Below are 6000 nucleotides of genomic sequence, written 5' to 3'. Positions count from 1 at the left end.
TATAATCCGTCTAGCATCCTAAATACAATGAAAAGCATTGACGATTATATATGCGATACCGGTCCAATAATCGATCGGTATCTGCTCAAGTATGATGATAAATTTACCAAATAATCCGTGCGATCTGGGACGATTTTAATGCTAAAATATTTGCCCAATATCGATTATAAAATTCAAGCGTTTTTATCGATTTTGAAACCTTTATAAACTCAAAAGGAAGATCAAGCAATTTAAATAACTGCCTGAGGATATATTTAGTGCTTATCATTCGTCTTCGGAGTTTATTTATAGATGGAAGAATACTATCAATCTCATGAAATATTTTATAAATTTTATCGCGATTATCATGAGACAATTGAACTCCATTTTTAATACATAAATCGTTTAAAACATTCTCAATGTGGTATTTACGATTATAGATGCTTTTACGCCATATCTTATTTCTGTTCTTGTAAAAATCAATGAACTCATTGTAATAAATAGAACCATGAACCAAACCGCAATTAATACAAACATTTATACCGTTTTGATTTGACATATCCTGCTTACTACAGCATGGCTCAGCATCCTTGTTACCTTCTATCAATAGTTGATCGCATAAATGGCATATAGGTTCTTTTAAAATTTTTAAATCATAGTGGATTTCAGAATTACAAACCATTATATATATAACACACATAACTTCACGGCACAGCTGTTTTTGGCAGTAAATTTCAGAATAAACTTTTTGAGTAAACTTTTGAGTAAACTTTTGTGTAACCTTTTTGAGTAAAATTTGTTGAAATATGATTGGTCAATAGAAATCACACCAGATTAAAATACCTGCTGACGCGTCAGCAGGTATTTTCGGTCAATGGTTTAGTCATTAATCATTTATAACTTATGGCTAAAACCGTAAACTGAATAATTATTTATTTAATGTTGATCTTTACGAGGTCTTCCACGTCGTCTTTTCTGGTCTTCATTTGATATTTCAGATCTGCTATTCAGGTCTGAAGATAGCATTTTAATAATACAAATATTTGTTTTAAGGATGCTCTGAATACAATACATTTTATTAATGAAGGCTATATCATTCGAGCTTTGATCAGCTTCTAGTAGGTGTTTGATATTTAATGTTATATCAGTCATTCTATATATATTAATAAAGAAAATAATTATCTGTTTATATCTAAACGCACTATAAAAAACATATAAAGAAATATATATATAGTATATAATAAATGGGACGAAATAAAAAATACGATAATGAAGAAGACAGACAAAACGCTATTAAGGAAAGCAAGACCAGATATATGCTAAACAAATCATGGATATGTGATGCATGTCAACATGACTACACGCTCGCTGGAAAGCACTCGCACATGAGGACAAAGAAGCATATTAAAAATACTGTTATCAAGGCTATTGAAGACCAATACAACATAATACCAGTTGAAAACATATAAAGCAATATTATATAATTATATATTGTATAGCACAGTATATATGAATTGCTGTTATCTGTCGCCTTAGGTGACCAAAAATATATTTATTTCTGGTTATCTTTTAAACGCACCAAAAAAATCTCAAAAATAATTTTTACTATAAAAGGACTTAAAGGTTTGGTGATTTTATATAGTACACAAAAATGGATAAAAATATCTCATATATTAATATGAATGAATTAGATCTAGAAAAATTATCTAAAACTGAACTCATAAAACTTGTATTATCACTAAAAGCAAACCAACCAAGAGTTTACAAGCCGAGACCCCCAATCCCAACTCCTCGTAAGAGTGTAAAACAGAGGGTTCAGGATTATGAAGACAACATAATTCTTCCACCATTAGAATTTAGGGATGATTACAAGCCTGTGCCATTGCCAAGAAGTAAAAAGCCTGTTCCATTGCCTAGAACTAAGGTCTCAAATGAATTTAATTTCGATGACAGCATTTTTGATTCAACATCCAATGACCAACCTCTATTCAAAATAACTGAAATCGGAAATACGGTAAATAAAAAGTACAATGCTTACACAAATGAATTTAAAATAATTGTACGCAAAAATTTCATAGGTAATAAAAATGACGTTTTCAGTGTCTTTGAAAAAATGGTTAAAATGACAATAAAGAAAAGACAGTTAAAACCAAATGATAGGTTCAGATTGGTAATTTCAAATAATGAATTAACACATCCGATTTCAACAAAATTGTTAAAAGTTTCTGATTTCAAGTTAAATCAACTTTTAGATGTAATCAATACGTTGGAGTATAAAGAAATAAATTTAGAAAATTGCAAAATAATTATTCAATCTGTTAAAATACCTTCAGGTAAAGGGCGGTTATATTTATCAAAACAAACAGTGAATAGAAAACAATGTATTATTACGATAAAAAATAATGATACATTATGCTTAGCAAGAGCCATTGTAACAGCTTATGCTAATTTACACCCTGAGAATTACACCACAACTCAGTTGAAAGATGGATTCAATAAAAGTCGAAAACTACAACAAATTCAAGCCAAAGAACTTCATAATAATGCTAATGTTGAAATTAATGATTATGGAAATTCTTTAGAAGATGTAAATAGCTTTGCATCACATTTAGATATTGAGATTAACATTATCGATTCTGAGCAGTTCAATGAAATCATATATACATCCAATAATGGTAAAACAGACAAAATTTATTTATACAAAACACGGAATCATTTTGATGTCATAAAATCAATGACAGCTTTTTTAGATGTAGCATATTACTGCCATTCTTGTAAAAAAGCTTATACGAGACGTGATAAACACAAATGCCCCCAAAAATGTCTATCTTGTTTCAAATATTTTCCAGATGGAAATAAATGTAATGGTAAAGACGTTACATGTAATCAATGCAATCGTGTTTTTCATGGTAATACTTGCTTCAAAAACCATACTAGTAACCGATCGAAAAAAGATAGTGATGATTCAGTATGTAGCAGTGTAGCAAAATGTTTAAAATGCAATCAAATCATACTAAAACCATATATTAAAATACATAAATGCGGTTTCAAAATGTGTAATAATTGTAATAAATATTGTGAAAGCAAACATGAATGTTTCATGAAAAAGATAAAAGTTATGGGTGGAAATTGCATCAAAAATAGCAAAAAACCATGCCGATTAAATAAAAACATTCTCAAAAAAGATTATTGCTACTCATGTAAAACGTATAATGAAAAATATTTATTTTTTGATTTCGAATGTACACAAAACACTGGAATACACGACGTCAATTTAGCTATCTGTCATGATTTCAATGGTAATGAATCAATCTTCAATGATATTAATAGTTTTTGTAGTGGTATTCTTAATGAAAAATATAAAGAATACACACTTCTGGCTCACAATTCCAAAGGGTACGACTCCCATTTTATTCTTAAATGGTGTATTGATAATGGTTTTAAACCTTACTGTATTTACAATGGTGCAAAAATTATGATGATGGAAATTTCACAATTAAGAATCAAAATAATCGACAGTTTAAATTTTATTCAACAACCCTTATCATCGTTTCCAAAAACGTTTGGCTTAGATGAGCTGAAAAAAGGATATTTCCCACATTATTTCAACAAAATTTGTAATCAAAACTATATAGGAGAAATACCTTCTAAAAAGCATTATGGGTATAATCAAATGAAAACCCACGATAGACAAAAATTTTTACAATGGTATGATGAACGTGTAAAGGAAAATTATGTTTTCGATTTCAAAAAAGAAATAATTGAATACTGTAGGTCAGATGTTGATATATTAAGAAGGTGTATGTTAAAATTCAGACAAGATTTCATGATCCAAGAAAATATCGATCCACTAAAATACATCACAATTGCTGGGGTGTGCATGGCTATTTACAGAGGTAATTATATGCCAAAAGATACTATAGCTGTGGTTGATAATGTTGTTCAAACAGAAAACCATAGTGCAGTCAGTATTGCATGGCTTGATTACATAAGCAAGAAAAATAATATTAAGATCCAGCATGCTTTGGCAGGAGGTGAAAAACTCATCAATAACAAATTAAAAGTTGATGGTTTTTGTAAGGAAACAAATACTGTTTATGAATTTCAAGGTTGTTTCTGGCATGGTTGTCCAGATTGTTACAAACCTGATGTTATCAATAATAAGAATCAATGCGATATGGGCACTTTGTATAATAAAACACAAGCTAAAAATAACAAAATAACATCTGCTGGTTACAATCTTATTGAAATGTGGGAATGTAAATTAAAAAATGATAAATGTTTCCAAAAATATTATAAAAATGATTGGAATAGAGAAGTGATTGCCCCACTAAACCCGAGAGATGCTTTCTATGGTGGACGAACAAATGCTGTAAAACTGCTGTATAAATTCAAAGAAGGTGAATGTGGTAAATATGTTGATTTTTGTTCCCTGTATCCATCAGTTCAGTTCTACAAAAAATATCCCATAGGTCATCCTGAAAAAATTATATCGCCAGAAAAATACGATAAGAAATGGTATGGATTCATAAAATGCAAAATTTTACCCCCAAGAGAATTATACCATCCTGTTTTACCTCAGAGAATCAAATGTGAAAAGGCTGAAAAGCTAATGTTCCCTCTGTGTATATCATGTGCTAAATCAAAACAACAAGAAAGATGCCAACATAGTGAAAATGAACGAGCATTTGTAGGCACATGGACAACAGATGAGGTCAATAAGGCCATTGAAAAAGGCTATAAAATTATAAAAATATATGAGGTTTGGCATTTTGAGAAGTCATCCGATGATCTATTCAAAGGTTATATAAAAAAATTCCTGAAGTTAAAACTCGAATCAACAAAATACAATTTTAAAAATGACAAAGAAGAAATGATATTCAGAAATAAAGTCAAAACGAATTTAGACATTGAATTAGGTAAATTAAATGAAAATTCAGGTTTACGAGCTATTGCAAAAATGTGTTTAAACTCACTTTGGGGTAAATTTGGACAGAGAACCAACATGAATCAATGTAAATATGTAACTGATATAAATGAATTTTATCAAGTAGTTCTCGACGATACCATTGATAATTTAAACATGAATTTCATAAATGAAGAAATGGTACAGATGAGTTATACTTATAAAGATCAGTTTGTTGATAATAGCTATAATACAAATATCTATGTAGCATGTTTTACGACTAGCAGTGCACGGCTAATGTTGTATGAAAAACTAGACTATTTAGATAAACAGGTATTATATTTTGATACAGATAGTATTGTGTATATCGAATCCAAAAATGGTAAGACAATAGAAACAGGTGATATGTTAGGTGATTTAACAGATGAGTTAGACAGTGAGGTTATAAAAGGTACCTTTGTAAGCGGTGGCCCTAAAAACTACAGTTTCATATATGGCGATAATAAACAGAAATGTGTTATTAAAGGTTTTTCCCTTAATCATGAAAATTCACAAATACTAAATCACACAAATATGATTAAGATGGTTAAGGGCGATATCAAAGAACTCACATTAGTAAATGAAAATAAGATAACCAGACAGAGTAAACAAATTTTTAACAAATATGAGGAAAAAGTATACAGCTTTGGATATGACAAACGCACAATAAAATACATATCGGATAGCTGTATAGAAACATATCCTTATGGATATTAAAGACAAACTCATCTGTTTATCCTAGGTTTTGATTTTCATTATGTCAACGAGGTTTGTTTTAAACGCACTAAGATGCAAGATTTTTAAAAAATAGTATAAGAAGTTTTTTTTATTTTGAACCTAGGGTTGAGTTAGGCTTGGTTTTACAGGCTTGTGTCAGTTGTTAAGATAAGGAGCAAATATAATATTTTATTATATTTGATCATAAGTTTCATGCATTTTATAAATAAAATACTATGAAACGCCCCGCTCAGTATAAAAAAAGTTTGAAAAAGAGTATAAGAAGTTTTTTTTATTTTGAACCTAGGGTTGAGTTAGGGTTGGTTTTTCAGGCTTGTGTCAGTTGTTAAGATAAGGAG

This window comes from Oculina patagonica, chromosome 4 (genome assembly GCF_052425735.1).
Source record: "Oculina patagonica isolate OP01 chromosome 4, crgOcupat, whole genome shotgun sequence".
Classification (NCBI taxonomy): domain Eukaryota; kingdom Metazoa; phylum Cnidaria; class Anthozoa; order Scleractinia; family Oculinidae; genus Oculina; species Oculina patagonica.
Note: the sequence above shows the minus strand (reverse complement) of the source record.